We start from the raw sequence: 17,888 nt of genomic DNA, 5'->3' as shown, positions 1-17,888 counted from the left end.
TGTGACAGAGCCCACTGTGCTGGGAGCAGCAGCTGGGAAAGGGCCTTAGCCCAGGGCAGAGCCCCATCCCAGGAGCGCTGACTCATCCACCGCTCCCTGGAGAGCCTGCGGAAGGTCCCTCACAGGAGCTGGAGCTGGGACATGTCCCTGTCCTGGCAGCAGACATGCAGCCCAGAGGCTCAGGCATGTTCCTGACTGTCAGCGTGTCACCGAGGGGCCGTTATTCCCCATGGGTGGATCAGAGCTGCAGCCTGCAGGTGCACAGACCACAGCCCCCGCGCTCCCCCTGCGGCGCCCGGGCAGGAAGTCTGTGGTTTCCTCCTGGCGCTGTGCCCGGGCACATCCCTGCGGTGCCCCTGAGACACCCCCAGCCTGACGGCTGCAGCCAGGGCTGCAGGGGCTGCTCCTCCAGCCTCACAGACACGGGGCCGGGCAGCTCCTATACCTGCTGGGGACCCTGTGACACCACATGGACGGTCTGCACCAAGCTCCATGGCCATGGCGTGTCACCGGTGACGTGAGCACTGCTGCTCCTACTGGCACTGCTGTGTGCTCATTGGTTATACTGACAGTGACCTCACACCCTCTACTGCCACTGCTGTGTGCTCATTGGTTACATTGACAGTGACCTCACACCCTCTACTGCCACTGCTGTGTGCTCATTGGTTACACTGACAGTAACCTCACACCCTCTACTGCCACTGCTGTGTGCTCATTGGTTATACTGACAGTGACCTCATAGCTCCTCCTGCCATCGCTGTGTGCTCATTGGTTACACTGACAGTGACCTCATCAGCCCCTGTAAGGACGTGCACCTGGTCCTGGCCTATCAGCCGTTCAGCCAGGAGCAACATCACTGCCCCTTGTCCTACCATTGGTTGTCACCCAGAAGAGCCTGGCTCCATCCTCCTGACACTCCCCCTCTCCATATTGATCCCCAGGAATGAGTCACCCCTCAGTCTCCTCTTGTCCAGCTCCAGAGCCCCAGCTCCCTCAGCCTTTCCTCACACGGGAGATGCTCCACTCCCTTCAGCATCTTGGTGGCTGTGCTGGACTCTCTCCAGCAGTTCCCTGTCCTGCTGGAACTGAGGGGCCAAAATTGGACACAAGATTCCAGGTGTGGTCTCCCCAGGGCAGAGCAGAGGGGCAGGAGAACCTCTCTGACCTACTGACCACCCCCTTCTAATTCACCCCAGGTACCACTGATCTTGATGGTCTCCCATCCAAGTAATGACCGGGCTCAGCCCTGCGTAGCTTCCCAAATCACACAAGATAGGGCGTGCTCAGGGTGCTATGACTGTGTATATATATGGTCTCCCATCCAAGCACTGACCAGGCCCGACCCTGCTTAGCTTCTCAGATCAGATGAGATGGGGCGTTCTCAGGGTCATGTGGCTGCATATATTTTATATGTATATATATGTATGTTCCTCAAGTTTATTCTGGTAGTTTCCGAACTAAACCCTTTTTTCAAGGACAGAGTAGAGGGACAGGAGAACCTCTCTGACCTACTGACCACCCACTTCTAATCCTCACCAGGCACCATTGGCTTCCTGCCACAAGATCTCCCATCCAAGTACTAGCTGGGCTCGAACTTGCTTAGCTTCCCAGATCAGCCGTTCTCAGGGTGCTATGGCTGTATGTACCATATATATGTATATGATCCCCAAGTATATCCTGATAGTAACTGAACTAAACCCTTTATTAAAGGGCAGAGCAGAGGGGCAGGAGAACCTCTCTGACCTACTGACCACCCCCTTCTAACCCACCCCAGGTACCATTGGCTTCCTATCCACAAGGGCCCAGTGTTGGCTCATGGTCACCCTGCTATCCCCAGGACCCCCAGGTCCCTTTCCCCTACACTGCTCTCTAATTGGTCGTTCCCCAACTTAGACTGGAACCTGAGGTTGTTCCTGCCCAGATACAAGACTCTACTGAGACCCCAGAGACCTCACCAGCACAACCTGTTTGCTCTGTGCACAGGTTGGGGTGGCCCCATCTGGCAGCACCCACCCAATCACTTGCTCACACCCCACCAGTGGGATTGGGTAGGAACTGGAAAGGCAGAAGCAAGAAAGAAAACTTCATGGGTCAAGATAAAGACAATTTAATAAGTGGAGAAATAGTTACTGACAGCAGGAGATACATATGCCCAGCCTGTCTCTGAGCAAAGGATGTTTTGAAGAACACACCTGCCTCCTCAGTTTTATTGCTGACCCTGACATCATATGGTGTGGAATATCCCTTTGGTCAGTTGGGGTCAGCTCTCCTGGCTGCGTCCCCTCCAGCCTCTTGTCACCTCCAGCCTCCACACTGTTAGGGCAGCGTCAGAAACAGCGAAGGCCTTGAGGCTGTGCCAGTGCTGCTCAGCAGCCACTACAACATCAGTGTTGTCAGAGCTGTTCTGGGCACCATCAGCAGGGGTTGTGAAGAGGAAAATCAGCTCCAATCCAGCCAGTACCATCTCCAGCCCTTGTTCCACACGGTCTGCACCCTGCTCAGGTCCTGCAGCGTTCAGACATTGACATCCACCATCACCCCTTCCCCAGCCCTTGTCATGACACATGCACACACTGGTTTGGCTGGTGTGGCTCAGGTGGACCAGGGCAGGTCCCAGCACTCCTGACTTCTCCTCTCACTCAGCCAGAGCAGTTGGGAACATTCAATCAGGTTATGAGCCTAAGGACAACGTGTCCCGTCCCAACAGATGGGATGAGGGATGAGTTAATCCTGACTCAACAGATGGGATGAAGAGAGAAGAAGAAAGAGAGAGAGAGAATAGGAAAACTAAGATATCAGAAAGAGAAAGGGAGAGAGAAAGATCACAGATATCACCACCCCATGGGTACGTTGGTCCCGGGATGACTCTATGGGTCTCTATGGGTGTCTCTGGGTATCTATGGGTCTCTATGGGTCTCTATGGTCTCTATGGGTCCCTATGGGTCTCTATGGCTCCCTATGGGTCTCTATGGTCTCTATGGGTCTCTATGGGTGTCTATGGGTCTCTATGGTCTCTATGGGTCCCTATGGGTCTCTATGATCTCCATGGGTCTCTGCGGTCTCTATGGGTCTCTATGAGTCTCTGTGGTCTCTATGGGTCTCTACGGTCCCGATGGGTCTCTATGGTCTCTATGGTCTCCATGGGTCTCTATGGATGGCTCGTGGTTTCTTCTGGTAGTTGGTTGTCAGACAGATGGTTCATCTCTATCATCCCCATTAGGCCATGAGGCCTTTCACACCAACACTGTTAATTGTCCTTATCTTCTGCCTCCATGGCCATAAAACTTCGGGAAAGAAGAGGTGTCATCTACCTCTTCCTCCCAAAGCAACAAAACCCAAACGTTTAAGGCATAACAAGGTCTTTGTTCTGCTAAGGATGGGAGGAGCGCTTCAAGGTTGTCACACAACGAAACCTGTTTATCACCAGCCTGCACCCCCCATTGGCCTTACAGGTGGCTAGGAGACCCCCACAACCAGGGGGGTGCCTCTGTTTGACACCTCAACCTCCCATTTGTGGTTCAGGGTTCATTGCCGAGTTCCTCTGCTTCACGTGGTCTATTTTGAAATCCCCTTTTGGTCTTTTCCATACTGTCCCCATGCACATGTTTTTCTGAAGCTGGCGTTTTCTCCTGGTTTCCCATGTTCACAGACAGTTTCCCTGTGTCTCGCAGCACCAAGAGGAGCTTGAAGTCTGACCCAGTGGTCCTGCAAGGCCTGTCCTGCTGGGCTGGGCTTGGATGTGGGGACCTTCTGGTCCAGCTCACAGGACTGGGCTTTTCTTTGTATGTTAAAGGATTTGTGCTGAGGGTTCATTGGTGGCCCCCTCGGGGGATCTTGGCCCTTGGGCGTGATCCAACTTGCCTGTGTGCTCCCCACCTTCTGGAAGTTCCTCCACTCCACACATCTGTGGATGCTTCTACACTTGATGAAGTGGGGAATGTGGACCCATCCTTGTACTTTTCTTTCTACTCTCCTTTAAACTCTGCTTCTTAATTCCATCAGGTCTTGTTAAAGAAGGTTTTATCCATTGGGCACAGTCAATGATCTGGATGAGGGGATCGAGTGCACACTCAGTTTGCAGATGACACCAAGTTGGGTGGGAGTGTTGATCTGCTGGAGAGTGAGAAGGCCATACAGAGGGATCTGGACCGGCTGGATTGATGGGCTAAAGCAGGGCTATCAAACTCATTTCACTGGGGGCCACATCAGCCTCACAGTTGCCTTCAAAGGACCGAATGTAATTTTAGGACTGTATAAATGTTACTACTCCTACTTGAGCAGTTCTGGTGGCCATGGTCATGACCTGCAGCCACACGTCTGGTGCTGGTGGCCATGGTGGCAACTCATGACCATTACTGGTAACTCATGACCATTGCTGGCTGGTGGCCATGGTGACAACCTGAAAGCACATTGCTGGTGGCCATGGTGGCATCTCATGGCCATGGGTAGTTGGTGGCCATGATGACAACCTGCAAGCACATGGCTGGTGGCCATGGTGGCATCTCATGGCCGTGGGTGGTTGGTGGCCATGGTGGTGTCTTGTAACCACGATCTGGTGGCCATGGTGATGACCTGCACATCTGGTGCTGGTGGTCATGGTGGCATCTCATGGCCATGGGTGGTTGGTGGCCATGGTGGTGATTTCCAACCATAGTCTGGTGGCCATGGTCATGACCTGCAGCCACACGTCTGGGCTGATGTGGACCCCAGTGAAATGAGTTTGACAACCCTGGGCTAAGGCCATTTGTCTGAAGTTCAACAAGGCCAAGTGCCGGGTCCTGCACTTGAGTCATAACAACCCCATGAACACTACAGGCTTGAGGAAGGGCAGCTGGGAAGCTGCCCGGTGGAAAGAGACCTGGGGTTGTTGGTGACAGCAGCTGAACATGAGCCAGCATGTGCCCAGGTGGCCAAAAAGGACAATAGCATCCTGACTTGTATCAGGAATAGCGTATCCAACAGGACCAGGGACCAGGTTGTGGTGAGGCTGCACCTCAAATCTTGGGGACAGTTTTGGACCCATCATAATTGAGGCACTGGAGTGAGTTCAGAGAAGGGAACGGAGCTGAGGAAGGGTGCGGAGAACAAGTTTGACTGTGGGTTGTGGGACATTGGAACAGGCTGCCCAGGGGAGTGGTGGAGTCATCCAGCTCAATCAATGAGCTCTTTACCATGAGCATCATGTTCGATATAAAGCTGGAGACGCATTTTCCAGCCAGTTCGTTCGCTTTTTCTGGATCCTTTTTTAGCTCTGTTTGGCAGTTCCATTCCATTGGGAGTTCAGTGTTAGTTCAGTTTTATGATGTTTTGCTATTTTTCAGTTGGCCCTTGGGCCTCTCTGCCTTTGGCACTTTCACTTTCTCTTGCTAGGATCAGCTGTTCAGGACCAGGGTGCTCTCTTCTTTTGGGCTGCCTGTTCAGCACAACTGGAGTTATGTGGGGGATTGCACTGAGTATCATATATTTTACTTTATGTATAATTTAGTATATTAGTAGTAGTAGTGTATTATTTTTATTTTCTTTTTATTTTCCTATTATTTTCTTTTCTAAACCCACAAATTTCTCCCTTCCCTTTCAGTTCTCTCCCTTATCCCACTTGGGGACTGTGAGCAGGATGGGAGCAGCTCTCATGGTCTTAGTTGGTGGTTGTGGTAAAACCATGAGAAGAAAGGGCAGTAGTAGCTTCAGAAATCCTGAAAATCGCTTTCCAAGATGACACCTTTTAATTTATTTTATTTTACTTTTTTTTTTTTGGTAGAGGGAACAGCATGAGAAAGGAAAACCATGAGAAACTGCAGCTCTGGAGGTCCAGAGTAGGGCTCAGGATAGAGAAATGTCATTCTGAGCACAGTGCTGCGGTCATTCAGAGGGACCCTGGATCAGCCATGGCTTTGTGTTTCCAGGAACAGCTGGTGAGGATGGAGAGACTGCAGCACAGGTGGGGACACACTGGAGTGAGAACAAGGTGGGGAAGCACACGAGGTGTCTGCAGCCTGTGGGGAAACAGCCACAGGCCTGGGACAGTGCAGGGTGGACTATGGTGGAGATGGCCAAGGGTGACACTGGATGTCCCTGAAAGAGTAAAGGTCTTTGTCCCCTTGGCCATGGCTGATGTCCCTGACAAAGAGGCCTAAGAGGAGACACATGGTTGTCATGGCCATGGCACCCCATTGCCTCCTTGCACCCCCAGGGAGTGTCACAGCATTGTCCTGCACTGGGCATCGCACTCCCCACAGCCCCAGGAAGAGCCCTGAGCCACACGTGAGGGACAGGATCTCCCTTCCCAGGGGCAGGGGCTCAAGGCTTGGCCATTGTCCTTCATCAGACAAACCAAGGCCTTTCTCAGCATCAGAGCTGCTGCACTTTGCCTTTGCCTGATGCAATCACTGCCTCCAATTATCTGCTCTAAGGAGTCCCTGGGGAGGCTTTGTCAGTAACAGCCCTCAGTGGGGCCCATTAATGCTTCAAGGTACTCTGGAGTTTGCTTCTGACTTGGACTCTTGAGCAGATTCTTCAGTCTGTCCTTGGTATCTGAGGTTCATGGACTCAGCACCAAATACGCCACAGGGCTCATTAAAACACAGAAAGCCCTAATGAGCGATGTTTCTTTCCCTCATTTCCTTCAAATCTTCAAGCCTTGTAGAACTAACTGGAGAGGTTTCAATGGGACACTTGCTGATGAAGATTTCAAAGAAGATTTCATAAAGGAGTGTAATAAATTTGAACTCGATTTGCAGATGACAAACAAAGTTTTATTTCCAATCAAGCAATAAGCAAAGACAGCACTGGGTGCGGCCTGGGGATCTCGGTCTCCCTCGCGGCCCACACACACTAATTCGGTCTTCTTGGGTTTTTATAGAGTGTCTCTGGTCCACGGCTTCTGGGTGTAATTTTCCATCCATGGCGTGTTTTGCATCATGAGAGATTGATTTTTGTATAGCCAGTTTTGTTCGCCTTATTAGGCAAAAGACAGAACAAGGAAGTACAGAACAAGGAAGCATACAGAATATATTTTCTTATTAAGCATCATACACCGATTTCTCAGAATTTAAGTAAACATTTCTAGTGAGCAAGGAAGCATACAAGCGCTTCTCGAAACTCAAACACTTCCAGGAGCTTTAATGAACAAACATTCTTCGGAACTGCTTTTTACAATTTCCCCCATTTTCTATTTGTTCATTTATTTTGTTCATTAAAGCGATACAACTCTTTATCACTTAATACTAATAATTCGGTGTCATTTGAATCATGTAATTTCTCATATTTCGCTTTGATTAACATCAGGTGAGCAGCCTCTAGTCTGCCCTTCACGATTGCTATTACTTTATTCAAGATACATGGCCCAAAGGTCAATACTAGAATTAAAAGGATCAGTGGTCCTGCTATTGTGGATAATAAAGTTATAAGCCATGGTGATTGTCTGAACCAATTTTCATACCAGCTCTGCTGAGATTCATGATAAGTAATTTTAGGAATAACTACTACCTGTATGCACTGCTTTCTATTATTCCTCTTGTCGAATCATGTTGGGGAGGTTTACATCCCAAAGGTCTCTAAGTTGTGGTTAAAAACTTATCTTGCATAGAAGGTGCCCAAGCAGAGGCAATAGTTTCACAACCCCAATAAGCACAATAATACTGATTAGGATAGTTGCAATAACCCTTCCCTGGATTAGACGAGGGACAAAAATAATAGGCTTTTCGATCTAAACATGGTTGTATAGGTGCTAACTGACAAAGGGGAACAGAAAAACTAGGGAATCCTACTGTAGTGTTTTCTTTAATCACCCGACTCTCTTCTACCTGAATTAAGGTCCATTTGTATGGTCTATGTGCTGTTTCCCCGTTACCTGCTATTAGCAATAATATTAATACAGCATACCAGGTGGGTTTGCATTTGTCTAGATTCAGCTTGCTTTGATTTTGCAATTTGTTGTGCTGTCTAGCACTGGGGTAGTTCCCCCAACATTGCTTCACAATTCCATTCGGGTTTTTGCCCCCACTTTGTGTTATTCCTCTGCCTCGCCCGTCGACTCGGTTGCTTCGAGCCACGGGGTAAACCATCTTCTCGGCAGCAAGAATAGTCTTCAGGAGGCCCCGAATGTTTCCGGCGACTGTACCGTCGCTTGTAACCTTCCCAGTTGCAGCTTTTTACCAAGGGGGAATGGCACGTTATTTCTTTTACAGTGGTTCGGCAGCACACTTGTATTATGTGTAATTTCAGAGGAGTTGGCTCATTAAGGTGGAAACAAAACCGTTCAGGTCGTATTCCATAGATATATATGTTCCACCAACTAAGATCTTCGGTCTCAATTTCTCCTCATAAGACTTTAAGTTTTAATATTAATTCAGTAATTTTTCGTTCATTTGAATAACAAGTCCCTCAAGGGGGAATATCGTCTAGGCAATGCAACCACCAATCTCCCTGGCACACTGTACAACTAAAACATACAAAAGGATAACAGTTGCAATTTATGTTTTCATATACAACTCTATAATCCTTATAAAGAGGGTATTTATAATCAGCTTTATCGCTTTTTTGTACTTGCACAATGCAGGTTGGTAAATCCAAGTCCATTTATTGCTTCTTCAGTTTAATTCTTAAAGGTTCATCTGTGGGTTCTGCAGTCCATGCGTTGGTCTTGATCGGGCTTTTCACTCGACTGGCGTGTGTCCAACCTTTTTCGGCAGTTCGAATAGCTGTTTCTGAGTAAAACAACATAAGGTCCCTCCCATCGAGGGGTTAGTGATGCCTCTAACAGTATTTTTGCTACTATACGTGCAGTAGCCCTAGCTGTTGGGAATGCCTCCACAAAGTGTGTGAGGTGGTCTACTAGCACTAACAAATAACGGTAACGCCCGACCTTTGGTAGTTCTGTAAAATCAATTTGTATTTTTGAGAATGGCTGAAATGTGAGTTCCCTCCCACCAGGAATTCGTTTCTTTATTTGCTGTTTATTTACTCGCTGACAAGTGAGGCACTTTTCAACAATTCGTTTTGCTATATTGTATGCTCCTATACAAGCATATTTTGTAGCAAATTGATCTACTAATGCCTGCGTTCCCCAATGCGTGATATCATATAATCTGTTCATTATATTAATTGCAGTCACTTTTGGAACTACTTCTCTTCCATCTTCTAGCTTCCACTGCTTGCCTTGCTGCTTTGCTAATCTTGGGTATTCAATAAACTCTTTTCTGTAAAGAGGTGCTTTCCTTCTCGGACTTTTGTTGTAACACCCCTCGTATATTGTGTGATGTTAAGACATGCAGTTCCCCTCCGAATGTTATTTTCCGCGTTTCTTCTACTAATAATGCAGCCGCTACTATTGCTTGTAAACATGTAGGCTAACCCCTACTAACGGGGTCTAACAATTTGGATAGGTAGGCTACTGGTTTTTTACATCCAGCCCACTCTTGTGCTAATACCCCATATGCGGTTCCTGAGTCTACATTAGTAAATAAATAAAACGGCTTTCGTGTGTCTGGTAGACTCAACACAGGAGCACTCGCTAGTTCTTTTTTGATATTATTCAGTTGCTCTTCATCTTGTTTTGTCCACTGTACTAATTTTTCTTATGCTAGCTTTTCGTACAGGAACTTCACTTTCTTTGTGTAATTTTCGATCCAATGCCTATAGTATCCGGTCAATCTTAATATTTGTCTTATCTGTCTCTTAGACCTCGGGGCCGGTAATGACAGGATCCCTTTTATTCTTTCTGGATCTATATGTTTAGTCCCCATGCCTAAATAGTGCCCCAGATATCTTACTTCTCGTTCGACAAACTGAAGTTTACTTTTGGATACCTTGAGTCCCTGCAAACTAAGGAAATTTAATAACTTTATACTCTCTTGTCTAACCATCTCTTCATCCTGCCCTGCTAACAATAAATCATCTACGTATTGTATTAATACTACTTCAGGACTGCGTTCATTTTTTTGTAAAATTTGTTCTAAGGCTTGCCCAAACAAGTTGGGCGACTCCGTAAACCCCTGGGGGAGTACAGTCCAACGCAACTGCTGTTTTCTATGCGTATCTGGGTCCTCCCATTCAAAGGCAAAATAATTTCGACTTTCTTCTTCTAATGGGCAGGCCTAGAAGGCGTCCTTTAAGTCTATTACACTATACTACTTATCATCTGGGCTTAGATGACTCAGGAGGATATATGGATTCGCTACTACAGGAAATCGACTCACAGTCCTTTTGTTTATCTCCCTTAGGTCATGTACCAGCCTCCATTTTCCATCTTTTTTTTTTTCTTACCAGCAAAATGGGGGTGTTAAAAGGAGACATGCAAGGTTCAAGCAAGCCTCTTTTTAACAATCTATTTCTGGTTTCAGCCCTCTTCGACCTTCTTCAGATATTGGATATTGTCTCACCCGAATGGGTGTTTCTGGACTAGAGATTTTAACTTTAAAGGGTTTTATATTCAGTTTCCTTACTGAATCCTCCGTATACCATATTTCAGGATTAATTTTATTCTCGTCTTCCACTTTTAGAGGATATAATCTTATTTGAATTTCTTTCCCTATTACTTCTAAATTGATGCTTAATTCGATTATTAAGTCTCGCTCCAAGAGATTATATTCAGCTTCTGGAACTAAGAGTAAATTTTCCCACTCCTATTTTGGAGCTGGTTTCAATAACTACCTCCTTGATAACGGGGACACGAAACGGTTCTCCTTTTGCCCCGATTACTTACATTGTGTCGGAGGATATTTTACATCCCTTGGGCAAAGCTTGTATGGTAGATCGCTCTGCCCCAGAATCGACAAGTAATTCAATTTCTTGCTGCTGGGGGCCCACTTTCAATTTTATCAAGGGCTCTGTTCCTTTTTGGGTCCCCAACAAAAAGAGCCCCTGACATCCCTATTCTGCTTTAAACATTTTTTCATCTGTCATCCTCTTCCTACAGTTTCTCTTAATGTGTCCTTTCTTTCCACAGTAGAAACATTCTATCGACTCACCCCGCTCCATTGTAGTCTCGCTATTAAGGGGTCTTGTCTTAGGACTAGCTCCCTTATACTCTGCCCTTCTCTGACTACTGCAACCATCATTCATACAGTTCTCCGCTCTTTCTCGTCCTCTCTCCTGACATACACTTTCTGAGCTTCCTTCAATAGTTCATGTAAAAACATTTCTAAATTTCTACTTTCTGTTGCCCTCAGTTTCTATTACTTCTCTAGGGGAGCTCGCACCATTTCAGGTGTTAGACTACCCCGAGAGACATACGGCTTGTCCCCCCCCCACCCCGCGGGGAGGTTCAGTTTATCTTACAACTTAGCACAGGCTTGTGGTTTATGTTACAACACAGGCCTGGGATATTTCACTTTCTCCTTTTTTTTTTTTGATTTAATTCCAGTTATAATATACTTCATATGTAGTTCTAATTACTTCAGCGATAGTTACGTTCCTTAGTCTCATTTACCTTTGCAGACGTCAGAAAAACAACATATCAAACATCAATTCCTTATATTAATTTTAGATCCAAATCAGTCTATCCACAGAACAACACTAACTCCAATACAACTAACTCAGAATTTCACATTCAAATCACTTCTCCCACTAATTTATTCTCATGTATATAAATGCATCCTAACAGAGAGCAAGGTGGTACTTTCATAATGGAACAGGTTCTCATTTTTTTAATTATATCATCCCCAAACCAGGACCTCCCATCCGGTGTGCATACATGGGGGTGCTACGGGAATTTCTTTCTCATGCCGCTTGTTTCTTTGTTTATCGTAGCTCTCATCCTGTTTCTCTTTTAATGGATATATATTGATCTTAGTTTCTGACCCTATCCAAAATCGTGCATAATCACTCTCTTCTCGACTAAACGATTCCTTTGAGTTAACGTAAAGGTTCAAGACTTGGTAAATCCAATCCTCAAAGGATCCGAACACTGACCAAAACAGGTGGTCCTTACGAATTTCCTTACCACCCCAAACTACCATACAATAGTGTATCTTTGTTAATTTACTCTTACTCTGCCTAGAAGGGGTAAATCATTCCAATTCCCAGCCCCAACCGAGTGGAGCATCCATGGGACTACCTCTGTCCCATCTTCCAGGGTACACTCAGTCGTCGTACCCCAGGATTCCCAGCCCCAACCGAATGGAGCACCCATGGGACCACCTCTGTCCCATCTTCCAGGGTACACTCAGTCGTCGTACCCCAGGAAACCCAGCCCCAACCGAGTGGAAATCCGGCCTATACTCACGCGTCCTGCGTCTTCACTCGGATCTTCGTGTACAAAGTTTAAGGGGCTGCCGGCATTTACTTTGCTTATTGCAATTTAGAAGGTTCGTCGGTGAAGGATGGCGGCGGAATCCTCCAAGGGCCGCTAGAAAAAGAAGTGGGGCGCCTCCCTCAAAAGGATCATCGCCAAATGTCCTTCATCCGAGTCACGGCACCAAAATTGTAATAAATTTGAACTCGATTTGCAGATGACAAACAAAGTTTTATTTCCAATCAAGCAATAAGCAAAGACAGCGCTGGGTGCGGCCTGGGGATCTCGGTCTCCCTCGTGGCCCACACACACTAATTCGGTCTTCTTGGGTTTTTATAGAGTGTCTCTGGTCCACGGCTTCTGGGTGTAATTTTCCATCCATGGCGTGTTTTGCATCATGAGAGATTGATTTTTGTATAGCCAGTTTTGTTCGCCTTATTAGGCAAAAGACAGAACAAGGAAGTACAGAACAAGGAAGCATACAGAATATATTTTCTTATTAAGCATCATACACCGATTTCTCAGAATTTAAGTAAACATTTCTAGTGAGCAAGGAAGCATACAAGCGCTTCTCGAAACTCAAACACTTCCAGGAGCTTTAATGAACAAACATTCTTCGGAACTGCTTTTTACAAGGAGAGCTTTTCTTTCCAGGGTGTTTTCTGTCATTTTCCAGTGTATAGAAGAAGTGACAGCAGCATTCTACACTGGACATTGATCCCGAGGGTCTCCTGAAGACATCCGGACATGCAGGAGAACAGTCCCTTGAGGCTGGACACTGTATGGACAACCTGGCTCCTCACCCCCACCCCCAGTCTGCCGGTTCCCTCATTGGCCACCAGAGATTGCATCACTTTTCCTCCATCAGACTTCTCCACTGAGCTCTGCAGGAGATGCTGCAGCTCCTGTGCACCAGCTCCACCTGCTCTCCTGTGCAAACACTGCACACTTCAATCAACAGCAAAACACTTTCCTCAGCTGTGTGTGTAAGTGGATCTGATGAGGTCCAGCATCCACAAGGGACACCCACACAAGAACTGCTTTAGACAGAGAGACAGGAGAGGATAGAAATAAACACAATGAACGTGTTGACTGCCATGTTAATTAGAGCTCTGAAGAATGGGCAAGTTTGTAACTCCCCGAAGCTCAAAGCAGAAACCAGACAGTTGAGAGGCCACTGAATGACCGAAGAGTAAGTGGAGGAGAAACCTGAGAACACTGGGAAGGGCAAACATCCAGACAGTGCTGGAAAGTTGTCCTTGGACAGGGACATTTAATCAGGAGAGGTGGGAACTCCTGAATAACAAGAGAGATGAAATAATAGAGTGGTGGTAATAGAAGTAAACAGGAAGACCAATATTTCTTCTCCAATACTTAGTACACTTCACTATAATTCAATTTTTGGTCTTTTATTTTTTTAAATTAGTATGTTAAAAAAAAACAAACCACAACCACATCCACATAAATAAAAAAAACAAAAAAAAAACAAAAAAAAAACACAAAAAACCAAAAACACAAAAACAAACAAACAAACAAACCCTAGTGACAACAACAAATTGCACGTTTCCAGACAGACATCAGTTACCACTTGTCTCACCATAAACAGCCAGTGCCATTTTAGGGGCCCCAGTGTACCTGAGGTGCTGGCCTGGGATTGGCATCTATCACACAGGACCTGGGGACCAGAGCACCTTGCAGTGCAGGTGAAGCCTGGGCAGGGGTTCCTGGGGCATCTACACTGGCACCAGTTGTTTGTGTTCCTGGAGATGAAGACATTTGTGTCCTAAATCCATTCCCAGTTCTGGAAAACTCTTTCCTTTTCAAAGAAAAGACACCACACCAAAGAAACAAAAAAAAAAAAGTATGTTGAAACTTTCCTCTGCTTTGGATCTTTGTCTTCAGTTCCTCTTATTTTACTTTTAATTGACATTAACTGACATCTGATGGGCCTGCAGGCATGAAGCCAAGATCATTTTGTGACTTGCACAGTGCTCCATGCCCTCTAAACCTTCCCAAACCTCTAGGTGAAGGACCTTTTCCTCATGACCAACCTAAACCTCCCCTGGCACATCTTCCTGCCATTCCCTTGGGTTCTGTCATTGGTCACCAGAGAGAAGAGATCAGTACCTTCCCTTCCTTCTCCCCTTGTAAGGAAGCCGTAGCCACAATGAGGTCTCCTTTGAGTCTTTTCTTCAGCTCTGATGCTCAGAAACCTCTTGGTTTACTTTCTGAAGCAGAAAGGGAAAGCCATGAGCTCCAGGCAATGGGAAGGGGGATCCTGTCCCTCACACACGGCTCAGGGCTCTTCCTGGGACCGTGGGATGTGGGTGTGCAAGGCCCAGGGAAGGACAACACTGGGACAACAACTTCCAGCTTCCCCATGGGGCTGCAAGGAGGCACCAAGGCCCCAGTGCCATGAGGACAACATGTCTTCTCCTGGGCCTCAGTGGCAGAGACAACTGCCATGGCCAAGGGGACACAGACCTGGGTTCTGTGGGTCCCTTCCAGCCTTAGAGCGCCCTTTGCCATCTCCACCACAGGCTGTTCTACACGGTGCTGCCCCTGCCCCTCTTTCCCTGCAGGCTGCAGACACCCATCTCGCTTCCCCACCTGCTCTCACCCCAGCATTTCTGCACCTTCACTGCTGTGTCTCCACCGTCACCGGCTGCTCTTTGGAACACAAACCATGGGCTGATCCAGCTCCCTATGGGTGACCTCTTGCACCACAGCACTGCCCTTCCAGTGACATTTCTTACTCCTCATATCCATTCCTCACCTTCCAAACTGTACTTTCTGACATTTTTTTGTCTTTCCTGCCTCTTCCCACTACCAAGGGAAGCTCAGCCAGCTCAAAAACTGCTCTTCATGCAGAGAATCCCATTGTCAGGCTTCTTGTGCTTTTTTACCTGACCATAGAGAAGTCACCTCCCCATGACCTTCTAAATCCCAGGACTGCCACTGGCCTTTCAGCTTCTCTGACAGACATGACCATGTTCCCGCTGCTGTCCCATCATGTTCTCAGGTGGGATGGACATGACAACCTGTCTCTCTTCCTGGGTAGGGCCTGTGAGTACCTTGGCAGAGGTTCTTTCCCAGCCATTTCCCTGCTGCTGGGCTGTCACCTCCAGAGAAAGAACTGACCCCACTGTCCCCTCCACAGCCACATGATTCTGATTGGATGATGAGTGTCTGAGACACAACTGACCTCATAATACCACACCTGTCCATCCCCCTCCTTAGCACCCAGGACCTCACCAGACTGAAGCATGTTCTATACATTCCTACACCTGCCCCTCTTTCCCACAGGCTGTAGACACCCATCTCGCTTCCTCACCTTGTTCAAATTTGTCAAATATATTTCCTACTAACACTGTGAGTGAAAAGCACTCCTCACTGGAAATCCTGTACCTTCGTTAACACCTTTCATATCTCTTCTGCCTTACTTTTTTTTTTTTTTCCTATTCTTCCACCTTTTCTCTCTCCAGAAACCTGTCCAAGGCAAAAATTCTGTCAAATCACAGAATAACTCAGGTTTGCAGAGAGCCCTTGTCTCACTCATCTTGTCTCACTTTCCTGCTCAGGGTGAACCAAGTGAGGCTGCTCAATGCCTCCACCCAGGTTTGTATCATCCTCAAGGCACTTAAAGTGCTGTCTCTTATATCTTGGAAAGGGAGAATAAAGACGTTCAACAGTGTTGTCCAAGTGCTGGTCACTGAGGGATGACACCAGTAACTGGCTGCATGGAGGACTTTGTACTACTGATGACATTTGCGCTGGATAGTTCAGCCCACTTCCCACCCAGTACCTGCTTTTTGAGCCCCACCAGCACCACTCTGGCCAGAAGGAGACCATGTCTGAGCCTTGCAAACACCCTGTACACAACATGCCTTTCTTTCCCCTGTCCATTTGGGTTCAGCAATCCCTTCCTTGTCACTCACATTCCTGGAAATGGCTGCAGGAGGACGTGTCCCATCCCCTTCCCAGGGAGGGAGGTAGGGTGGCCAGCCTGTAGTTATCCCAGTTCCTATTCCTGCTCTTCTTGAAGATGGGTTTGAGGTCTGCGTTTTCTTAGGACCCCAGAACCATTCTGGTTTATAGGGCACTTTTGAGATCACAATCTGGAATCACAAGAAAGGGTGTCAGAGCAGACTGGAACACTTGAAATGATCCTGTCCAAGGCAGCTGAGATGGATCTCACTGATCCAGAGTGGGGTTTGTTCCTGGAGTCACACACAGAAATATCAGGATTCTGTCAGGCATCCATGTCTGAGTTGGTCTCAGGACTCCTTGTGCACCCAGGGATGCTCAGAGACAGAGTCTGTCCGTATTACACACAGAGACAGGAGTCACAGTGTCCCTTTGGCCTCCTGTTGCCACTCCCAAAGGACAGGAGACACCTCAGCCCTGTGGTGTGTCACCTGCTCTGCACTCATCTGAGATGTCCCATATCATGAGGAATGGACACAGGGAGCTCAGTTCAAGGAAGCACAACCCAGTGCAGCATTCAGGTGATTTCCCATAGGTTGTTCCTCCCAATATGAAGTGATCTCAAGACCTCGTCTGTCTCACAGACCTTCACGGAATGGAAATAATTGATGGTGTTTGTGCTCACTCAGGCTCATGTCACCTCATGTACATGATGTGCATGCTCACATCTCATCTGTACAATGTGAACACGGACTGCTGAAATACTCATTGAGTGTCCATCCATGGAGAGAAAACAGCCTCTGTGGGTGAGAAGCCAGTGCTGGAATTGGTGGTTGTGAGGGGCCAGTCCATGGTGATTGACCTGAGGCTCCTTCCACAGGGTGTCCAGTGCACAGGGGCACAGCCCAGCCCCTGCTCTGCTGGTCCTGCAGGTCTCTGGCAGGAGCCTGGCTGTGAGAGGACACTGCTGTGTGCCAGCCCTGCACACACACACTGTTCAGCTGTACAATGGTGTTTCATCTGTGGGTCACTTTCTTGGACATGTTCTTGGGAGAATCTCTGTAAGAAGAAGTAAACCTTCAGTCCCTGCCCATAGGAGATCACGTTTCTATCTGGAAGGGCTGTTGTGAGGCCAGCTCTGTCACAGCAGTGCCCATTGCCTGTCCCTGCCTGCGCTCACAGCACTGACACACAGCAGGACTGTGACCAAGCTGCCAGAGCACTCAGGCCTTGCACCAACACAAGGGATGAGAAGGAGAGTGTGGGAGTGGAACCAGAACAGCTCTGGAAGACCAAGCGCTGGTTGTCCCTGGCAGGGCTGCCAGGATGCACTCTTTTCCCCTCCTGTCATGCACAGAAACAGTCCCTGCAGCTCCATACAGGCCTTGGGGGAATAATATCAGTGAAAAAAAAGTCACTGCGGAGCCCTTTATTTTGTTTAAATAAACAGGGAGAATAGCTGCATATTTATACAGCCAGTGGGTTTGAAAAGAAAAGCAGACAATGAATTAGAAAGGGGATGACAAAAATATCATGATTTATTAAAAAATAAATACCACCAACACACACACAGAATCTGGGCCTCTAATGAATTACATTAAAGCTGTTATCTGTTAAAGAGTGGATGACGGACACTTTATTATTTTTGAAATGCCTCCAGTGATTAGTTTCCTCAGGGCATTCTTGACCTCCTTGTTCCTCATGCTGTAGATGAGGGCGTTCAATGTTG

This window comes from Nesoenas mayeri (genome assembly GCF_963082525.1).
Source record: "Nesoenas mayeri genome assembly, chromosome: 8".
Classification (NCBI taxonomy): domain Eukaryota; kingdom Metazoa; phylum Chordata; class Aves; order Columbiformes; family Columbidae; genus Nesoenas; species Nesoenas mayeri.
This window is presented reverse-complemented; position numbering follows the sequence as displayed.